The sequence below is a fragment of the Lissotriton vulgaris genome, chromosome 8 (genome assembly GCF_964263255.1).
Source record: "Lissotriton vulgaris chromosome 8, aLisVul1.2, whole genome shotgun sequence".
In the NCBI taxonomy this organism is placed as follows: Eukaryota; Metazoa; Chordata; class Amphibia; order Caudata; family Salamandridae; genus Lissotriton; species Lissotriton vulgaris.
This window is the reverse complement of record NC_141696.1, coordinates 80,281,529-80,304,791: the sequence shown is the minus strand read 5'-3', so window position 1 is coordinate 80,304,791 and position 23,263 is coordinate 80,281,529. Positions and strand designations below refer to the sequence as shown.

At 50.5% G+C, this 23,263-nt stretch overlaps 1 protein-coding gene across 4 annotated transcripts in view; it reads right to left on the bottom strand.

Moving 5' to 3' along the window:
- Window positions 1–23,263, bottom strand: part of FHIP1B (FHF complex subunit HOOK interacting protein 1B) — a 449,140-nt gene that overhangs the window by 43,429 nt on the left and 382,448 nt on the right. The gene's annotated exons all lie outside the window — the stretch shown is intronic.

Sequence of the window (23,263 nt, the reverse complement as noted above, 5' to 3'; positions counted from 1 at the left end):
GTGCTCCCCATCCTGTGAGGGATGCGTCTGTTGTCAGTACTAGCTGTGGAACTGGCTCGAGGAACAGCCGCCCTTTGGACAAGTTTTTGGTGTTCCATCACTGCAAAGAGCGATGTGTGCGGTTGTCCACCATCACCAGATCTGTTAGCTGTCCTTGTGCCTGATTCCACTGATGCGCTAGACATTCTTGCAATGGGCGCATTTGCAGTCTTGCATATGGTACAATAAAAATGCAAGATGCCATCATGCCTATTAATTGCATGAACACTCTGCTGGGAGAGAGGGCTGGTTTCGAAACCTTGTAACTAAGGCTTGAATGCTCTATATCCTGGCTGGACTGGGATAAGCTAGAGCTGTATTGGTGTTTATGGTACCCCCTAGGTATTGATGTACATGAGAGGGCTGGAGATGTGACTTGGTGTAGTTGATTGTAAACCCCAAGTCGTGCAGTGTTTGAATCGTTTGAGACGTGTGTTTGACACACTGATTGAACGATTTGGCTTTTATGAGCCAATCATCTAAATATGGGAAGACGTGGATATGTTGTCTTCTGAGATGTGCTGCTACTACTGCTAGGCACTTTGTAAACACTCTTGGTGCAGTTGAGACCCCAAATGGAAGGACTTTGAACTAGTAGTGTTGTCCTTCTAGTACAAATCTGAGATACTTCCTGTGAGAAGGATGTATTGGAATGTGGAAGTAGGCATCCTTGAGGTCTAGTGTGGTTAGGAAATCGCCTTGTTGCAGCAATGGGAGCACTTGTTGTAAAGTGATCATGTGAAAATGATCTGAGTGTATGTACAGATTGAGAGGCCTTAGGTCTAGAATTGGTCTTAGTATTCCGTCCTTTTGGGGTATTAGGAAGTAGAGTGAGTAAACCCCTGTTCCTTGATGTTGCAACGGAACTAGCTCTATTGCATCTTTTTGCAGCAGTGAGAGAACTTCTTATTGGAGCAGCGTTCGATGTTCTGTGGACATTGGACGTTGTCTGGGTGGTATATGTGGAGGGGTAGCTGTAAGCTCTAGGCAGTACCATACTGGATAATTTGTCTTACCCACTTGTCTGTTGTGATGGAATTCCTGACAGGTAGGAACTGTGTTAATCTCCCCCCCCCCCTACAGGAGTGATACGCTGTTGGGGAGCTGAAGAAGTCCCTATTTAGTGGTGGAAGAGGGTCGATTGTTGTTATTACCTCGACCTCTTCCTTTATTGTTATTTCCTGTGTAACCTCCTCTAAAATATCCTTTATTGGAGGATGTTTGCGTATTGTTTTTAAGGGAAGTTGAATTGTCTGCTCCAGTTTGTTTGGAGCCTCCTCTATAAAAGGAGCGATGAAAGGAGCCTCTTAGTTGAGTGGACTGCAAAGCTCCCATAGATTTTGCAGTATCAGTGCCTTTTTTCATTTTTTTAAGTGCTACGTCTATCTCTGTACCAAACAATTGTTGTTGGTTGAATGGTTCATTTAAGATGGTTGTTTGTACCTCTTGCTTAAACCCTGAAATGCGTAGCCATGCATGTCTTCTAAGGAGGACGCTAGTGTTTATTTTTCTAAATGCAGTGTCTGCTACATCAAGAGCACACTTGATTGAGGCATTTGAAATAAGCTTACCCTCCTGTATAAGGTCATTTGCTTGTGCCTTATATTGGTCAGGTAGATGTTGTAAAAGGGTTTATAACTGGTCATAATGAGCCCTGTAGTACCTTAGAGGAGGGCTTTTGTGTTAGCTATACGCCATGTATTGTTAGCTTATGCAGCTATCCTTTTGCCTGAGGCATCTATTTTTTTTTGATTCCTAATCAGGAGGGGGTGCCTCACCTGATGTCTGTGAATTTGCTCTTTTTCTAGCGTTTGACACAACTAGGGAATCTAAGGGTAGCTGACCTTTAATGTAAGCTGGATCCCCAGGAGCGGACCTGTACTTTTTTTCTATTCTTGGGTTTATGATCCCAACTCGTACAGGATCTTTAAAAATTTCTGGGGCATGCTTAAGGACCCCTTTAATCATGGGTAATATTTGAACAGTTATTTGTGATTGCTCAAAAGTGTCTAACAACAAATCTTCCTCTGCCTCATCTGAGTACATTGTTACATTATGATAGATGGCAGCCCTATTCATTAGATGCCCAAACCCAATATTATCTTCAGGAGGAGATGGTTTGGATGGATATGTATGTGGGTCAGGGATATCTGGTACATCTTGTTGGTTTGGATATTCCCAGTCTGGTATATCAGTAGGATATGGAAAGGGCTCATCTGGGTCTCTCCCATCCCCTATGTTATACTCATCTTCATTCTGAGAAGGTGTCTGTGGAGGTGAAGATTGAGGTGGAGAACTTTGTGGTGAATGAACAGGTGAAATTTGAGGTGAGGTGTTAAAAGGAATAGAAGGTGAAATAGGAAGTACAGGAGAAGAATGGTGCATAGGTGATGTGGCAAGGTTCTTCTTCTTGACAGGCACTAGGGTTGAAGGTGCTTCCTCTTCCTATGTGGTATAGTGGAAACATGTCCTGTTTCTGGATCTATGTATATCCTTTTTTGCAAAGGATCAAGTCTAAAAAGCTCTTCTTGAGAAATTGCTTTGGGCGCCGATTTTTTTCCGGCTCTAGGCCTGGGTTTTGCTAGTCTTTAGCCTTAGGAGTTGTTGTATAGTCCTTTGGTGTACTTTTCGGCACCAAAGGTTATTGTTTTTGGAGCAGAGGCCTGGTTCGAGGGCTTGGAGGCATCAGAAGCAGGCTTTGTAGGTTTCGGCACCGAAGGTTTTGGGGTGGAAGCATGCTTCATTGGTTTCGGTGCCGCCTGGTCTTTAGGAGTCGAGGGTTTCTGAGTCTTTTTCGGAACTGGGACTTCTTTCGGTTTCGGTGCCGAGGGAGCTGGTAGTATCGGCACGTGTGGTTTGGCCGGTATGGAGCTACCGGAAGGCTTTAATATTTTCTTCGGAGCCGGGCTCAATGGCGGGGCTTTCAAAGCAATGTCTCAGAAGGCTGAGTTTTAACCTTAGCCTTTGGTTTAGGGGTTGGGGCTGGGGCTGGGGTAGGGGCCGTCGTACTCACGCGGTGACCTGATGGTATGGAGTCATCGGAGTCGTCTGCCTCAGATAAGATCTGGAGATCATAGGAATCTTCCTCGGGGACACATAGTTCTTCATCGAAGATATCGACCGGTTCCGGAGCTGATCTCTGCATGTCACGTTGACTGGCCCTCCGATCTCGAATGGTTTTCTTGGATCGAAAGGATGCACAAGCTGTGCAGCTCGACTCATCGTGTTCAGGTGATAAACACAGGTTACACACCTCGTGATGGTCGCTGTGTGCAAATGTTGCTCCACACACGGGACATTTTTTGAATGGTGTCCTTTCCATGAGTTGTAGGCCTCACCACGTGGGTAGGCCCAACGGCCCGTGACGATGACCGGAATCAAAGTGATGAAGTCGAGTCTATGTATATCAATGTTAAAGTTTTTTTTCAGGTAGTTTTGCACGTCAAAGTCTTTGAAAAGTATATTTTCGAACCGGAGCGGAAAAGTTGCATCCAAACCCAGTGGCGGAAAAAACAATCTAAGGATGGAGCCGATGCCCATGTGCACTATCGTCCAAGGGAGGAGTCACCTATCTCGTGACTACAAAGACTTCTTCCAAGACGACAACAACATGCAATCATCCGAGCAGAACACCAGGTGGCGATCTAATGCAAAGTGTAGAATCTGCAGCTCATATGCCTAGAACACCTGTATTTAAAAAAAAAAACAACGATGAACACCAACCCTCCTTGAAAATCCTGCATGCCAAAGACGACGTTACTTTGGAGGACAGTGCAAGCAGCTGCACTTAGCTGTATCTCAGGATGTGCAGGTACCCTTCACCCCCTCTTCCCTAAACCCTCGCCTGGAGCTCAGGGCGATGTAGGTGGAGCCCCCAGACACCCCTGGGGTATGCCCTGACTTGAGCTGGCGCCGCACATGCTGCCCCGCGAGGGTCGTCAGTGTCTTGATATAATTTCTATTACATAATTATCTGGGTTTTGTACTATCTGAGTCCGTTCATCGTTCACTCATTTTAGTGATGAAACAAAATGTTTTTGCTGATGTTTATACATTGAGCTATCACAAATGTCAATAAATATGTTTATAAAACACACAACCTGAACTCGAAACACTGCAGCCTTAGCTCCCCAATGTGAAGATATACGAGTCAGGGAAACTCACCACAAACAGGACCCAAGAAGGCTGGATCCATGGAGGCTAGGCCTCGTCAGAGAACATCACTGCGCATGCGTGTGAGTGAAGCACGTACTAGTCCACGCCGTAGGCTGAAGCGGCACGGGGCGCAGGTGCCAGGCAGGGCACACGCATGCGCGCTAAACGCAAGGATACTGCTTCACCCAGCAAAGGGCAACAGCCCAAAGTGACTCTAGGTCCGGTAGGATGGGTGAGTGACCAACCCATGACGTAAGAGGTTACGAATAATACCACTAATGTGCAAACGAGATGCCATCTAACATTCTTGTGTCGTTCTTTGCTAATGTAATGTCTAACAAACGGCACGAGTGGAGAAAACAATGTCGGATGCTGACCTGTTATGCAGGTGTTTAGCCAGTATTAACTGCAGTTGGCATAGTCCGGTTACAATAATGGCACTTCTCTTGAAAGTAGGGTGACCAACTGGCATTGGTGCAAATTCAGGACGGTGAGTGTAAAAATTCAGGACAAAGGGTCAAAATTCAGGACACAAATTCAGGACAGGAGGTCAAAATTCAGGACAAAACTTCAGGACAATAGGTACGTTTTACAGACACATCAGAGGTCGCGCAATAGTATATAATTAAGGCCAGCCATTTCCAAACATATTCAACCATTTGCAAACCTATCCATCATGTATCCTTCCATCTATCATTTCACTCATCCATCCCTTCATCCATCCCCTCATCCATCCTTTCACTCATCCTCCATTATCCATCCATCCATCCTTTCACCCTATCCATCTGTACACTTATCCATCCACTCTTCATCCCATCCATCCATTCACTCATCCATTCAGCCATTTACCCTTTCACTAATCCAGCCATCCTTTCACTTACTAATCCTTCCACTCATCCACTATTTTAGTCATCCATCCATCCTCCCTTTCTCTCTCCATCGACCCTTTCAATTAGCCATCCTTCCTTCCATCCATCCATCCACCCACCCATCCATCAATCCATCTACTCATCCACTCATGAATCCATCCATTGACCCTATCACTCATCCATCTATCATTTCACTCCTTCAAACATCTATTCATCCTTTTGTCCATCTACCCTCCCTTTCACTCACTCATCCATCCTTACATCCACCCTTTCACTCATACGTCCATTCATTCACCCTTGCACTTATCAATCCATCAATCCATCCATCATTTCACTCATCCACCTACCCACCCATCATCCACCCAACCATCCACCCACCCACCATCCACCCACCCACTCATCCATCCTTTCACCCACCCACCATCCAATCCACTGATCCATCTTTTCACCCACCCACTATCCACCCACCCACTCATCCATCCATCCTTTCACCCACCCACTCATCATCCATCCATCCTTTCACCCACCGACTCTCCATCCATCCATCCTTTCACCCACCCATCATCCATCCATCCATCCTTCTCCTCATCCATCCATCCTTCCCCTCCATCCATCCATCCATCCTTCCCCTCATCCACCCATCCTTCCCCTTCATCCATCCATCCTTCCCCTCATCCATCCATCCTTCCCCTCCATCCATCCATCCATCCATCCATCCTTCTCCTCATCCATCATCCTTCCCCTCATCCATCTTTCCCCTCATCCATCATCCAGCTACCCTTCCACCCATACATCCAGCTATTTACATTTTCTCTCCATCCTTCCCCTCACTCATCAATCCATCCATCCTCTCTCATTATCCATGTATTCAATCTTTCATTCATCCATTCACCCTTTCACTAATTCATCCAGCCATTCACCCATCCCTTCACTTACTTGCTCGCCGACCTTTCCATATTAATTTTGAGCTGAGCCCTTTTGAGAAGAGGCCCATCAAGAACTTCACCCTCGCTGAAGGGGCCGTTCCAGGACTGGGACAGAAGCCACCCAGGGCGGAGACAGGATTCATCACAGGCAGGGGGGGGGGGGCTGGAGCCATCACATGGGGGGACAGGAGCCATCACTTGGGGGGGGGGGGGGGGGGGGGGGGAGCCATCACAGAAGGGGGAACAGGATCCACCAGGGTGGGCACAGGGGTGGGCATGCAGTATTCTAGTATCATCTTGGGGTCCTCACCCCCTCCTGCACAAGACAACGAGAAGACAGGATATCTGTCCAAAATGCCACCCCCCACTGATGTACAGTACTTACAGGAGATACTCTAAGAGAACTGATTGAACTGATTGTCCTCCATACTTTGTTAACCAGTGTGGGTGCGATTGTGCCATTTCTGTATTTTCTTACATTATAGACTGCATGTTTGAAGAACCGAGGAACAAGTTACTTACCTTCGGTAACGATATATCTGTAAGAAACATTAGTTAGTGTTAGATTCCTTACCTTAGAATATCCCCAGGCGTCAGTCTGGATCCGGAAACTTTTGCGTAGCAGTACCCCTGCGCGTCGGTAGGCGTCGTCTGCAGGCGTCCCCTGCGGCTCCGCGTCCGTCGTTGGCGTCGTGCGCCGTGATGACGTCGCTGGAGTATATAGACGCCGCCTCCGCGCGCTGACGTCAGTTCTTTGCACACAGCATTTCCGCGCCAGGAGACGCAGAGCCATGAGAGAACCAACACTGGTGCCATGTAAAACTAGGGCCCTGAAAGGGATGTCCTTAACCCTAGGTATCAGTTCGCAGAACGGGGAGGATGGGTGGGTTCGGTAAGGAATCTAACACTAACTAATGTTTCTTACAGATATATCGTTACCGAAGGTAAGTAACTTGTTCATCTGAAAGAAACACGTTAGTGTTAGATTCCTTACCTTAGAATACATACCCCAGCAATACCAACCCCGGTGGTGGGTCTGCGAACCAATACAATACTACACCAGAAAGTCCTGGAGGACAGAACGGCCAAAGAAGCCATCCCTCCGGACTTGACTGTCCAGGCAGTAGTGCCTCGCAAAGGTGTGCAGCGAGGCCCACGTAGCCGCTTGGCAAATGTCCTGCAAGGGGACTCCCCGGCCCAGGGCAGTGGTAGCCGCCGTGGCCCGAGTGGAATGGGCCCTCAGCCCAACAGGAGGCTCCTTCCGAGCCAAAGAGTAGCACGCTTTGATGCAGAGGACGACCCATCGAGAGATGGTTCGTTTACAGACCGCCCGTCCCTTCTTCGCACCCACGTAGCCAACAAACAGTTGGTCATCCACCCGGAACTGGCGTGTGCGATCCATGTAAAATGAAAGCGCACGTTTCGGGTCCAGACGATGGAGCCGCTCTTCATCCTTTGAAGGATGCGGAGGCGGGAAGAAGGAAGGGAGGGTGATGGACTGCCCGATGTGAAAGGCCGAAACAACCTTGGGCAGGAAAGAAGGTCTAGTCCTCAGAACCACCTTGTCGGGATGAATGGACAGGAAAGGAGGTTGGACAGAAAGAGCCTGGAGCTCACTCACTCTCCTGGCAGAGGTGATGGCAACCAGGAAAGCCGTCTTTAAAGTCAGGAGACGGAGAGGGCAAGAATGAAGGGGCTCAAAGGGAGCACACATCAGAAAAGTTAGAACCAGGTTCAAATCCCACTGAGGCATCACAAACGGAACAGGTGGAAACATGTGAGTGATGCCTTTCAAGAATCGAGTTACAATCGGGGATTTGAACAAAGAAGGCTGATCAGGAAGCCTCAAAAAGGCTGAAAGGGCAGAAAGGTAGCCCTTGATAGTGCCCAGAGCAGAGCCCTGCTGGGCAAGAGAAAGAAGAAACAGAAGAACCTCCGAAAGAGGGGCAGAAAGAGGATCCACAGCCTTTGCTGTGCACCATGCCACAAATCTGTTCCACCGACAGGCGTATACCGACTTAGTGGAGGGACGCCTGGCTGCCAGAATAACATCACAGACTTCAGGAGGCAAGTCAAATGGCCTCAACTGCCGCCGCTCAATCTCCAAGCATGGAGGTGGAGACTGGACAGGTTCGGGTGGAGGACCGTCCCCTGCTGCTGCGACAGAAGGTCCTCCTGAAGGGGCAGGCGGATTGGGGGACCGACTGACATGCTGAGTAGCTCGGGATACCAATACCTTCGAGCCCAGTCCGGAGCCACAAGGATAACTTGGGCCCGGTCGCGCCTGATCTTCTTCAGCACTCTGGGCAGAAGTGGTATAGGCGGAAAGGCGTATAACAGACCGCAACTCCACGCGCGCCGAAAGGCGTCGCCGTGCGAGTGCCGTCTTGGAAACTCCAACGCGCAGAACTGATGACATTGCGCGTTCTCTTCTGTGGCGAATAGATCTAACCAAGGCTCTCCCCATTGCCGAAAGATGCCTTGCGCCACGTCCGAGTTCAGACGCCATTCGTGATCCATCGAGCACCGACGGCTGAGTTCGTCCGCCCTGGCGTTCAGAGAACCTGCCAGGTGTTGAACCGTCAGAGTCACGCCCTGACGTTCCAGCCATTGCCAGAGGCGCAGAGCCTCCTGGCAAAGGGTCCACGACCCCACTCCGCCCTGTTTGTTGCAGTACCACATGGCGGTGGTGTTGTCGGTGAACACCTGCACCACACTCCCGTTGACAAAGGGGAGGAATGCCTTCAGTGCCAGACGAATCGCCCGCAGCTCCAACAGGTTGATATGGAGCCGGGACTCCGCCGGAGACCAGATGCCTCTGATCTCTGCCTCTCCCAAGTGGCCACCCCAGCCCTGGAGGGACGCGTCCGTCACGACAACGTGCTCCGGTTGGGGAAGGGAGAGGGACTTGCCCCTGACCCAATCGCGGTCCGTAAGCCACCACTGCAGTTGTCTCGCAGTGCCCTCCGAGATCAAGACGTGGTCGGACAAGTTGCCCTGATGCTGGGCCCACTGAAACTTCAGGTCCCACTGCAGAGCCCGCATCCGCCACCGGGCGTGATGCACCAGAAGGATGAAGGAAGCCATCAGTCCCAGCAGCCGCAGCGTCAACCTGACCGAAACTCGGGATAGCGGCTGAAAGATGGGAATCAAAGCCTGAATATCCCGAACCCGCCGTTCCGGAGGATAAACCCGAAACAGCGCCGAGTCCAGAACCGCTCCGATGAAAAGGAGCTTTCGAGAGGGACACAGGTGTGATTTCGGCACATTGATGGAGAACCCCAGGTCGTGCAAGAGGTCTGCCGTCATCTGAAGGTGGTGGACGACTGTCTGGGGCGAGCCCGCCTTCAACAACCAGTCGTCTAGGTAGGGGAAGACTGAAACCCCTAACCTGCGCAGATGGGCTGCGACCACCGCCATCACCTTTGTGAACACCCGTGGGGCGCTGGTAAGGCCGAAGGGAAGCACGATAAACTGAAAGTGCTCCATGCCTACCGTGAACCGCAGGTAACGCCGGTGGGCCGGCAGGACGGGGATGTGAAAATAGGCGTCCTGCAAGTCCAACGCTACCATCCAGTCTTGTGGGTCTAGAGCAGCCAAGACCTGAGCTAACGTCAACATCTTGAACTTCTCCTTCCGGAGGAAGCCGTTGACGTTCCTTAGATCCAAGATAGGACGTAGGCCCCCCCTTGTCCTTCTTGGGCACCAGAAAGTAGTGGGAATAACAACCACGCCCTACTTCTGGCCCAGGAACGCGCTCGATGGCCCCCTTGGCCAAGAGGGCCGTAACTTCCTCCTGCAGAAGTGTCAAGTGGTCCCCCGACACACGGTGGTTCTGCGGTGGCATGGCTGGAGGAGAAGTCTCGAAGGGGAGGGAGTAGCCCCTTCGGACAATTTGCAGCACCCACCTGTCCGAAGTGATCGTGCGCCAGTGAGCGTGGTGATGGCGAACCCTGCCACCCACTGGCGTCACATGGGGCCGAAAGCAAGGACTAGGAGGATTTTGGGGTAGATGCTGCGGGGGAGGGTGTGGTCTGACCCCGCCGTTGTCCCCGACCGCCACCACGGCGGTTTCCACGGCCGCCACCTCGTTGAAAGGATTGTTGCGGCGCGTGGCTGGCAGCACGTGTGGGGTCGCCCCTTCCTTGGCCACGAAAGGGGCGAAACGAACCCGGTTGCTGACGCTGGGTCGAGAGACCCAAGGACTTGGCCGTGACCCTGGAGTCCTTGAAGCGTTCCAGCGCGTGGTCCGCCTTGTCACAGAACAGGTGACAGCCATCAAACGGCATGTCCATCAACGTACTCTGGACATCAGCCGAAAAATTGGCGGATCTCAGCCAGGCGTGGCGACGAATCGCCACCGTCGTTGACATAGCTCTGCCTAGCGAGTCGGTCGTATCAAGACCACACCGTATCGAATATTTCGCTGCATCTCGGCCCTCAGCCACAGCCTGACCGAGTTTTGCCCGCACCTCCATGGGGCATTCTGGCAGCAGTTCTGCGACCGTATCCCACACAGAGTGGGTGTAGCGGCCCAAGAGGCAGGCGGTGTTGCAAGACCGCAGGCCCAAACTAATGGACGAGAAGACCTTCTTGCCAAATTGGTCATACCTCTTGGATTCCCGGTCGGGTGGGGCCGACGGGAATGCGGACTGGGAGGTCGAGGCCTGGATCACCAGACTCTCATGAGTGGGGTGGGTAGACAGGAACTTGGGGTCGTCCGGACAAGGACGGTGGCGCCTGGCCACGTTCCGATCGACAGGCGCACCTGAAGCGGGCCTGGACCACGTGCCCAACAGAACGTCCGACAAGGCTTCATTAAACGGCAGCAGTGGCTCCTGTGGGCATGACTGCGGTTTGAAGACCTCGGTGAGGATGTTAGGCCTCACGGCCGCGACGGGGAGCTCAAGGTGTAAGGCCTTGGCAGCCCTCATCAGCACCACGGAATATGCAGCTCCCTCCACCGATGCCACGGAAGGAGGAGAGATCAGACCAGGGTTAGGAGAGTCGTCCAGACCACTGGCATCCCCCAAGTCACCTGTCCAGTCCGGGTCATACTGGCACTCGCGTGACAGAGGGTCCTCGGACCCCTCCCAACCTTCACCGAACTCTTCATCTTCTCCGTATTCGGAGTCAACGATGTAGACCGGCTCCTCGGGGTTCATGGGCCCCATCGGCGCCGGTACCGGCGTCGAGCGACGCCCGTCCGGCCCCGCGTCCGGCGTCGGTGAAGGTAAGGGGACGGCGCCGCCCGGAGCCGGCGCCGGAGCCCCAGTGCCGCCCGAAGCCGGCACCGAGGAACCGGCGTCGCGCGGAGGCGGAGCCGTGGGCAACCCCGATGGAATCGGCGCCGGGTTGGATGGGCGTCCATCCGGCGCCGACCCCGAAGACCCTAGCGGCGCCGGGATCGGTGCCGCCGGCGGCGCCGGAATCGGAGCATCCGACGGCGTCGAGGTAGGGTCAGCAGAACCGCTAGGGCCCCCGGACGGGTTCACTGGGCCCGCAGGCGCCGTGGAACCCGCCGGAGGAGACAGGGCCCTCATGGCCATGAGGAACGCCTCTATCTCCTCAGGCGTCGCACCGTGCCCAGGGACCTGAGGGTATGGGGCAGGCCGCGCCGGCGACTCTCGCGGAGCCGCGGGGTTGGGGTCACCCGAACCCCCGGCCGCATCGCGCGAGCGTCGGGGGGAGTCGGGGGTACGATGACGACGCCCCGACTTCTTGTGTTTCTTACCTGACGAGGATGACGAGTGGTGTCGACTTCCGGAACGCTCGGCGCGGCCCCGCGACCGCTCCCTCGAACGCTCTCTCGACCTCCGGCCGGACCGGGACCGCTCCCGGTCCCGACGTGGGGCCGACACCCGGAGCTCCAGTAGCTTGCGGGACCGCTCCCGTCTAGCTTTGCTGGTGAGGGCCCGGCAGTCGACGCAGGAGTCCACGTCGTGGTCGGGGCCCAGACACCGGAGACAGAGGCGGTGATGGTCTGTGACCGACATCGTGCGCTCACAGTCATCACAGTGCTTGAACCCAGGCATCCTAACAGGCACAAAGTGATAATAAGTCGAAAAACTTGGTCAAAGACCGGAGTACTGCTCTTCAGATCTGCGTCCACTGGCGCGGAAAAAAGAAGAACTGACGTCAGCGCGCGGAGGCGGCGTCTATATACTCCAGCGACGTCATCACGGCGCACGACGCCAACGACGGACGCGGAGCCGCAGGGGACGCCTGCAGACGATGCCTACCGACGCGCAGGGGTACTGCTACGCAAAAGTTTCCGGATCCAGACTGACGCCTGGGGATATTCTAAGGTAAGGAATCTAACACTAACGTGTTTCTTTCAGATGTTTGCTTACAATTTAGTGAGAGTAATTACGCTCTGTGAAGAGAACCACGTGCTGCCTCGGTGTTATCAGGGGTGAAATCTGGCCGAGTCTCGGATGTTTGGGGGCCTGGGTAGAAATGGAACGTGTGAGCCCCCCTCTAAATAGCAGAGACATGACACATTCAGGGCTGTTTGCATGTGAATAGATCTCGCTGCTCCTGAAGCTGCAGCCCCTCCCTCTCAGTCACCTTCGAAGCACCTCTTAACAGGTCATCAAGGGCTGGAGGTGTGAGGGGTTGCCATCCCGCTGTGCCTCTCCATTGCTGCTGAGTATCTGAGGAGCTTTGGTGCAGCATCGGAGTGAAGAAGGGAGGTGGGGGCAAGCTGTGCCGGCTTTAGGGTGAGGCAACCGGTGCCCTGTTAAAATGACGGACAAATGGCGTCCGTTAGAGATTCCTTCACGGACAACGGACAGACGGCCGAAATTACGGACTGTCCGTGAAATTTACGGACGGTTGGTCACCCTACTTGAAAGTTATTCTCCTGTTATGTGCTCTACGGTGTGTGGATTCTTTTCTTCCTAGGAGAACAAGCCTTGGACTTTCTAAAGCACTCTGGGTGTTACCAATACCAAAGCGTGCTGGGACGCTTTCCTTGCCAGGCTGTTCATTATCACGAGGACAGCAGTGGGTAATCAATATGCGCCTATAATATTCCGCACGAGCTGCCCCAAACCCACGGACTTCAGCCGCTCGTGCCAACTGCTGCGTAACGAGCGGCCCTGGAATGTGCCCTCCCTGGCTCCCCGGGGTCTCTGCAAAGCCCACCAGCTGGAGCAGAGGCCGTGCAGGGCACGCTGATCACACGTCACCGGTGCTCACCGCCGACAACCAATCAGACCAGAAGACAGACTACCGTGAACACATTTACAGCAACGTCTGCGTGTTTAGCATTTGATCGAGAGAGTAAAGATAAATGCCACTGTATTGGAAGCCCTGGGCTACTGCTGCAGCACCTACGAACTAAATAATTCACAATACTCAGAAAAGCCGCCCTCTTCCCCAGTGTGTACCAGAGAGCGACTGGAAAAGCAGCCACTCGCCTGAATCAACAGGGTCACTGTGTCACCCGAGCAATGGAGGGGGCAGAAGACACAACCCAAACACCACTGAAACCTTCCCGACCCCCAGCGCTGCCCACGGGTGTACAGCGAGCGCTCTGGGGAAACCGACTGACTATCTCTCCTGCGTTCAAACGAGAATGAGCTCATATTTAAATGAAGAGTTATCCAAGGGCTCCGTTAAACACAAATCACAAAATAAAAAAAACTCTGGAAACATTACATTTGAACTTGAGCTCTCATCTACGCCCTCAGATCACCCGCTTCGATACAATTTCTCCCCCACAACACCTCTTCTCAGAGCAAGCTATATCCAGTTTCTGCACCATATCAGCTCCTCTCACACCTCATCTCTGCTCCATTACTTTCCCTCGGATCTCATCTCCCTCACATATCTCTCCCCAGATCACAACCTCTCAGATCCCATCTCTGCCCCAGGTCACTACCCCTCAGACCCCATCTCTGCCCCAGGTCACTACCCCTCAGACCCCATCTCTGCCCCAGGTCACTACCCCTCAGACCCCATCTCTGCCCCAGGTCACTACCCCTCAGACCCCATCTCTGTCCCAGATCACTACCCCTCAGACCCAATCTCTGCCCCAGGTCACTACCCCTCAGACCCAATCTCTGCCCCAGGTCACTACCCCTCAGACCCCATCTCTGCCCCAGGTCACTACCCCTCAGACCCCATCTCTGCCCCAGGTCACTACCCCTCAGACCCCATCTCTGTCCCAGATCACTACCCCTCAGACCCAATCTCTGCCCCAGGTCACTACCCCTCAGACCCAATCTCTGCCCCAGATCACTACCCCTCAGACCCAATCTCTACCCCAGGTCACTACCCCTCAGACCCAATCTCTGCCCCAGGTCACTACCCCTCAGACCCAATCTCTGCCCCAGGTCACTACCCCTCAGACCCAATCTCTGCCCCAGGTCACTACCCCTCAGACCCCATCTCTGCCCCAGGTCACTACCTCTCAGATCTCATCTCTGCCCCAGGTCACTACCCCTCAGACCCAATCTCTGCCCCAGGTCACTACCCCTCAGACCCAATCTCTGCCCCAGGTCACTACCCCTCAGACCCCATCTCTGCCCCAGGTCACTACCCCTCAGACCCCATCTCTGTCCCAGATCACTACCCCTCAGACCCAATCTCTGCCCCAGGTCACTACCCCTCAGACCCAATCTCTGCCCCAGGTCACTACCCCTCAGACCCAATCTCTGCCCCAGGTCACTACCCCTCAGACCCAATCTCTGCCCCAGGTCACTACCCCTCAGACCCCATCTCTGCCCCAGGTCACTACCTCTCAGATCTCATCTCTGTCCCAGATCACTACCCCTCAGACCCCATCTCTGCCACAGGTCACTACCCCTCAGACCCAATCTCTGCCCCAGGTCACTACCCCTCAGACCCAATCTCTGCCCCAGGTCACTACCCCTCAGACCCCATCTCTGCCCCAGGTCACTACCCCTCAGAACCCATCTCTGCCCCAGGTCACTACCCCTCAGAACCCATCTCTGCCCCAGGTCACTACCCCTCAGACCCCATCTCTGCCCCAGGTCACTACCCCTCAGAACCCATCTCTGCCCCAGGTCACTACCCCTCAGACCCAATCTCTGCCCCAGGTCACTACCCCTCAGAACCCATCTCTGCCCCAGGTCATTACCCCTCAGACCCAATCTCTGCCCCAGGTCACTACCCCTCAGACCCCATCTCTGCCCTAGGTCCCTACTCCTCAGACCCCATCTCTGCCCCAGATCACTACCCCTTAGACCCCATCTCTGCCCCAGATCACTACCCCTTAGACCCCATCTCTGCCCCAGATCACTACCTCTCACATCTCATCTCTGTCCCAGGTCACTACCCCTCAGACCCCATCTCTGCCCCAGGTCACTACCTCTCAGATCTCATCTCTGCCCCAGATCAATAACCCCCAGACCCTATCTCTGCCCCAGATCACTACCTCTCAGATCACTTTTTTGCCCCAGATCACTACCTCTCATATATCATCTCTACCCTAGACCGCCTCCCCAGTCACATCTCTGCTCCAGATCACTACCCCTCAGATCCCATCTTTGCCCCAGATCACTACCCCTCAGATCCCATCTTAGCCCCAGATCACTACCCCTAAGATCACAAGTCCGCCCCAGATCACTACCTCTCAGAACACATCTCATCTCTGCCCCAGATCGCTACACCTCAGATCCAATCTTGGCCTTAGATCACTACCTCTCGGATCTCATATCTGTCCCAGATCACTACCTCTCAGATCCCATCTCTGCCCCAGATCACCAGCTCAGATCTCATCTCAGCCCCAGATCATTACCTCTCAGATCACATATTTGCTCCAGATCACTGGCCCGCAGATCCCATCTCTGCCCCAGATCGCCACCCCAGTCACATCTCTGATCCTATGGCACTTCTACTCAGTTCAAACGTCCCATCTCTTACTCTGATTCCATCGACCTCTAGATCACCTCCTCACGGGTCACATTTTTGCTTCAAGATCACCCACTCATATTCTGTCTTTCCCAAGATAATCTACCATTTGATCCAATCTTTGCCTGTGATGCAGTCCATTGGATCCCTTCTCTTTCAGATCACCTCGTCTCAGATCCAGTCTCTGCACTCAGATCTCTTTCTCTCAGACCTAATGAATTCAGATCTCCACTAGATTCCACGCATACCCTGACTCATCTCACTTCAGATCCCATTTGTTTACTTATCATTTCCACTCAAATTCCATCTTGCCCCGAGTCATCTTCCCTTAGATCCAGTTCTCCTAGCTTACAGTTCCACACATGATCATTTCTTCCCAGAACACCTTCCCTCAGGTCACATCTTTTTGCAATCACTTTAGATTAGATCCCACGTCTGCCCTAGATTGCTTACCCTCAGATCTCATCTCTATCCTCTGATCACCTCCTATCAGATCCCATCCTTCCTAGATTACCTCAGATTTAATTTAATTTCTGCCTTAGATTGCCCCCTCAAATCATCGAGGCTCTACCCAGATCACCTCCTCTCACATCCAGTCTCTTACTTCAGCCTACCTCCTCCCACATCTCATCTGTGCCCTCAGATCAAATCCCCTCTGATCCCATTAAGACCACTTCTCCTCAGATACCATCTTTTTCCAGATCCCATCCAGCCTGAGATTACCTTCCCTAAGATCCTGTGCCTCTCCTGCTCATTTGCACTCAGATCACATCTCTCCAAAGATGTCATTCAGATCAAGCTTCTGCCCCTAAATCACCTGCTCTTAGAACCCAATCACTACTCCTCTTACCTGCCCTCAAACCCGCCCCTCACCCCTCAGATATCCTTCCTTCAGATGACCCCATGTTTACGTTTACATCACTAGCTGTTTGCAGTGTCTCTTGGTGTCAACGAAGGTCCTCAGTGTGCCAGCTGGCTTACTTGTTGGCTCTTCTCTGTTTGAGAGTTTGATTGGGGTGGGGTGGTGGGGGAGAACAAGGTGTTTGCGCAGTTTTTGATCCAGTTGTTGAAGTGGTCAATGTCATTGTTAATGTTGTTTGTAGTGTTGGAATGGCCCATGCAGAGGGCGTTTAGCTATTCTGATTCTGAGATTTTGCTCTAGCTGCAGCTTGGTAGGCTTACAACCATGGATACATCAGCTTTCAGTGTATTGACTTTGAAGTGGACTATGGTGCAGGTGAGGGGTTGGGTTGAACTTGATGCTGTTAAAGGAGGTGAAAATGGGGTCGATGTGTGTCTGGCGGTGTATTCGAGTTGTGCCATAGATTGGGTTAGTCTGATCATGACTAGGCTCTCTAGGAGTGCTGTAGAGCTGAGGACGGTTCAGTCTTCCAGGTGAAAGTTGAGGTCCAAAATCAGTCTGAAGATTTCAGAATCAATGTTGAGGGGGGTGATGATGTCTATAAGAGGTTGGTGAAGATATATATATATATATATATATATATATATATATATATATATATATATATATATATATATATATATATATATACACACACACACATAAGTGGAGAGCCATTATATAGCTGGCTCGTGGTCCTGGTGGACGGTAGACGAGGGTGCCACATAGGGTGAAGTTTTTGGAGATTTGCAGTTTGAAGTGTAGATGTTCCATACAAGGAGTTGTGTTCTCTGTGGTCGTGGTGCACTTGGAGAGTTTGTAGATGGTCACAAGTCCCACTCTTGTCTTCTGAAGGCAATCCTGCCGTGCTTTCTTGTAGCCTGCCGTGATTCCCGTGGCCATGTCGAGTGCCGATGCTGGGTTTAAGCAGGTTTCCATGATGAAGAGAATGTCCGGTGAGTCACTGTTCAGTAGGTCCCAGATTTCGTTACATGTTTGCTGAGCAAGTGGGTGTCCAGTAGCATGCAAGTTAGTGAATCTTGAGGTGCTGGTTCGTTGTTGGCGTGGCTGGTGCTTGCGTGGAGGGTGTGGGGTGGATGCTGAATGTGAAGCGGCAGTGAGTACAGGTGAAGGCTCCCACTGTGTTGTGTGGCATGGCAGCAGCAGGAGCGAAGCATCCCGGGTCAAGTGAATGAAGGAGCAACTATGGGGGAACGGGTGGGCGGTGGACAGGGGTTTGCCTTTGGCGTGGTCACGCAGCAGCCACCTGGGAGGGGGGGAAGGACTACAGGGAACAGGGCTGAGCCTAAGAGCGGGAAGTAGAGAAGGCAACGACGTGGGAGAAGAAGCAGACGAGAGATGGCAGGAAGAAGGTGTGGGGCCAAGGGCAGTAAAGGGCACATGATTAACAGCGTCAGAAAAAGAGAAAGAGCTAAAGGAATGAAACAAAAAGGGCTAAATTATGTGGAAAAAACTGACAATCACGCAAAAATGGCTGGAGAGGCAAAGAGTTTAAAGGGCTGAATAGAACAAAAGAGCATAAAGAGGAAAAGGCACATCAAAGAAATGAGAGGAAAGAAAAGGGGTGAAGTAGCAAAAGCAGCAAGACTGAGCAGCAGAGTGTGCGGCTGCCAGGGGAGCAAAAAGTGGGTCCAAAGGAGCCGAGATAGCGAGAGTGCGAGGTGCAGACAAAACCTGTGATCAGAGGACACAAGGGATACAAAGAAAAAAAAAGAGAGCAGAAGGCATAAAGAAGATGAGACAGAGAGAAAGAGCGAAATGTGTGAAAGATAGAGAGAACCGAAGGACAGAGGCTGATGTCTCCAGACAGCAAGATGGTTTTGAATGGGTCTTGTACTGGTTGGAGAACCAGTCACAAATACGTTTGCGGAGCTGGGCCTAGGCACCTGCTGTAGCTCACTAATATTTCTGACTGACATTTAATCTAGGAGTACAGAAGCTTTCCAAGAAACATATTTAAAATCTACTTTATTTAGTGGTTCAAAAGGACTCTTCATCAAATGTGGCAGAACTAGGTTTACCTCTCAGTGAACTGGAGAATTCCCTAAAAAGGCCTTTCATAAATGTTTCATCTAGCCTATTAGGAGGGATGGCGAAGTGACGGAGCAGCGGTATTTGGAAAATACAGCTAGATGTAGGTTAGCAGCGGTACATTTAAGTCCCTATTCTGCTAGTTGTAAAAGGTACAGGAATATAAGTTGAATCTGAGCATGAAGCGAATGTAAGCCTTTTAAATGAAACCAAGAACAATTTCCATTTCCATTTAGACTTGTATGTTTTGTTGGTGGACTCTGCTCTTGCTTGAAAAGGCATTTTTCTGCAGTCATCTGGAATGTTTGTGCTAGCAAACTCTTTGTGCACAGGAAGTAGGCTCTCGGCATGCAGAATTTGAAAACCTTGGCAGGACAATCGATACGGGCTGTTGTCCAGAGGAACTAGATGATGGACAGCTGCAGAAGGTCCATGTATATGTGCTTCCTGGGCCATGCCGGAGCTACTCGAATGAAGCAGCATCTCTCCATGTTTGTTTTGGCATCTTCACCTCGAAAAAAGGGGAAATGGAGAAAAGGCGCAAGGAAACATTTCATTAAAAATGCATCTCCCCTCATCCCAGAATGCCACTGTGCTGACAAAGGACCGGCATTTCTTGTTGTCTCTGGTTGAGAAGAGGTCGAGATCAGGTTTTCCCCACAGACTGAATATGTTCAGAAGTCTGAGTTAATTCAGCTCACAGTCAGAGAGTTCTCCTGCTGATCTTCGGAGTTTGTCAGCCCATTCTTTGCTGGACTTTGGGTGATGATCTGCCTATAGTGATATCCCATGCTGAGTAGCTCACATCCATAAGCACAGCAACTACTTCAATAAAGTTTCTGAGCAAGTCTCTCCTTGCTTGTTCACATAAAACATGGCTTTGGTATTGTCCATTCATATGAGAACTGATGAACGTATTTAAAAAAAAATCTTTTTAAGTTTGACATGTAACATATACAACAAGCAAACAAACCTGAGAGGCATACCAGTCATCATACAGTATTGACCTTACACTACAGCACTTTACACATATGCAATGGAGTACAAACAAAATCTCATATCGCGGGTGTCGCCTGCTATGAATACCTCATGTCCAACATGTACGAAGGGACGGTTGGTCACCCTACTTGAAAGTTATTCTACTGTTATGTGCTCTGGGTTCTTGATTTATTTATTTGTTGCCTCTGTTTTCTTGTCCTGTTAATTGCAAATTAGATTTTGGGGACTTAGCTAATTCCGACCTGCTTTCATGTCCCCCGAGGCAACGCAGGGTGCCTCATAGATTGTTTAAGATATGACCCCCGGAGTCGACGCAATCCGCAAAACAGTCCTACCTCTACCTTCACAGGTGGAGGGAACACGTCGACGGATAGAGACTGAGTCTCTTACTCAGTCCTTCGTTTATGCCTACTAAGTTACATATCGGCATGACGTACACGGAAATCGACCTCACGTGTGTTAATCAGCCCCGCGGGATGTGTTTAAAAACGAAGGAGCAGTCAATGCCTGGAAACTTCTGGCGGAGGAGGCGTTGTGCGGTGCGGATACACGGCCCTCATTGCGGGTCTGCCGAGGTAAGCAAGCCTTGCCCGTTTGGGGGCTTTGAGCGCTGTGTTTGTAATTCATGCGGAATTATACTATCGGCATAGACGGCTTTCCATCAGCTATGCCTGTGCCTTTGGCCGTCTTGGGTGGGCATGTCGTTTAGAAGTCGATTAATAGCAAGGGAAAACATTTTTCCTTTCTCCCCCTTTTTTTTCATAAAGTTGGTCTTTAGACTGTGTGCCTGGGGGTCGGCCGGCTGCGGCTGTCGCATGTCTGAAGTGGCGCGCGAGTCCTTTAAAGGCACCTTGAACCTTACACATAGTTCAGCAATAGGTCTCTTGTTTAACGTATATTTAGGGTAGGATTACATTAAATGGCTATTATTGGCCGTCTGCACATCTTGACCTGAGCTGCGTTGACTGTGGATTATAATATGTTCTTGCTCCACTTTACAGGGTACTGACTGTGGAGCAGTTTTTACGTAGATAAAGGACCCCCCTCGCAAATTGAAGTAAGACTATGCCTAACATATTACATATTTTTTTCGTCGCTGTATTAACTGTGACAGTACCACTATATGGTTGAGAATTTAAATAGATCACTTACCACAACTGTCTCGGATTACTATAGACTATGGTGTAAATTATGTCCGCTGACCGTCGCAGTCCCTAGCCTCTTTTCGACCGCTATTCTCTGTGAACAAGCTGTGAAATCGTGGTCGTTGTTAGCAGTTCATCACGTCTCATACCGTAAAAAAGGTATTTACCTTCTGAACTAGTGGCTGTAATTAGTTTTACCTTTAGTGCCTATTAGAGATAAAAATATGAGAAATCTCTTCCCTGCAGTTATCTACTGGCAACATAGGACGCCATGCCTCCTGATAAGTACTGAAGACGCTTCTTAGTGACTATACTACTGCTTGATGCAACTGGTAAGCTCAAGGGCGAGGCCCCATGTTTGAACTAATGTGACTACCGACCGTACTTTTGGAGGGTTGGGAATCTAAATAGTTCACTTACTATAAATGTCTCATATTACTACAGACTATGGTGTAAATCATGTCCGCTGGATGTCGCAGCCCTAGCCTCCTTCTGATTATAATCATCTGCGAGCAAGCTGTTTAAACGTGTTCTTCATAAGCATTTCAACGCGTCTGTTAACGTAAAAAAGGTATCTTCCTTGGGTAGCATTTGAATTACATCAGACACAGTCTCCACGTTAGTGGTTGTAACTAGCTTTACCTTTAGGGCGTATCTTAGATAAAATATGAAAAATCTTTTCTCTGCAGCTACCTATTGGCAACATAGGACGCCCTGTTCCTTGATACACACTGAAGACGCTCTTGGTGATTTCACTGCTGTTTGATGTAACTGGTAAGCTTAAGGACCATGCCCCATGGCTGAATTAACTTGACTAATCGAGGTAATAGGATGAGGTTTAAGACTCTTACACTTCTTACTAACCTTTTGGTAAATCAGGACTATCCATCCACCTCCTTGACTAAACGTGATAATTTTTGTTGTACTATTTGCTCACCCCCAGTGATACCACCCCTACCAAGATATTATGTAAAGCCATTAGGCATGGTGACATCCAATGGACAGCTTAGGTCTTGTTGAATTATGTCCCTGCTCGCCCTGCTCGTTGTGGTCATGTTGTTGAGCTCCTGTTGTTTTGCAACAAAATTAATTTGTTTTTATTTGGTGGTGACAATATGGTTACTTTTTGTAAATAATTTTTTTCAGATCCCCTGGTATCTGCACAGTCACGATGAAAAAGGTCCTGATGAAGGCGGCTTAAAGCTGCCGAAACGCGCGTAGACCTGCAGCGGGAGCCCAAAGTTACATCTTGGCCCACGTGTTTAGCATTGTCATCTTGCTAATCACTAATTCAGTTCCTTTCTCCATCTTAGTTTGTAGGTTGAGTGTGGTATGATTGTTAGCACGAGAGTATGGTGAGAGATATAGTTGTTACCAAGGGGTATTATTTAATAGTTTTGTATTGCTCATTGTTGTTGTAGATATTTATGACTTATCTGTACTTGTCTTGTATTTTTGATATGAATTGAACAGTGTCTTTATCATGGATTCTGATTGATAACAGGATCTATATGAACTAGAACTAAAAGTAAAAAAGAGGAAAAAAATAAACTTTTATATGTTTTGAATAATTTTGGTACATTATCTGTTTTGTGTCACCTGTTTTGGAAATTTATAGACAGAATTGCGGAATTGAATTATCAGGCCACTGTAGGAACGTTCGTACATTACCATTGTACCTCATGTCCATCCCTTACTCCGGGACCCCCTCTTTTCACCCTACAGTGGAAGTCCAACATCTTCAGCCGCTTTCCAGTTACCCAAAATGTACTCAAATTTTTGTGGGCATCCCCTCGTCTGCTATGCTAATTTCTCAGCACTCATGCACCAGTCCATGTTTGCTTCCCGCCATGTACCAATGGGATTTTGTATTGCCCCAATTTCTGACCACATCTTGTCTCTCTACCATTAGGGCGTTGTTGAACAACAGAGCAGTACAGTGTCCGTTTCCCCCTATATGCCCAGGGGGATCATTTGCAAGGTACGTTCTAGTGTGGCCTCTAAGACTGCCAAGATGTTGTGTCCTATTTTACCCCAGAACACATGTATTTTGGGGCAACCCCACAGTGTGTGGATCAGGGTATCTCTCCGTCCACATCCCTTCAAGCAGAGATCAGAGTCGATTCGTCCTATGTGGAACAATTTTGCACTATATTGTGGTAGTGAAAGCTGGGGATGGTGAGCCAGAAGCACCTTATGCAGGAACATGCTCTCACCCATCGCCTTAGACTCATCAATTATTAAAGATGATTGACTTTATCCAAAATGTAGAACTAAAACCTACATTTCATTGTG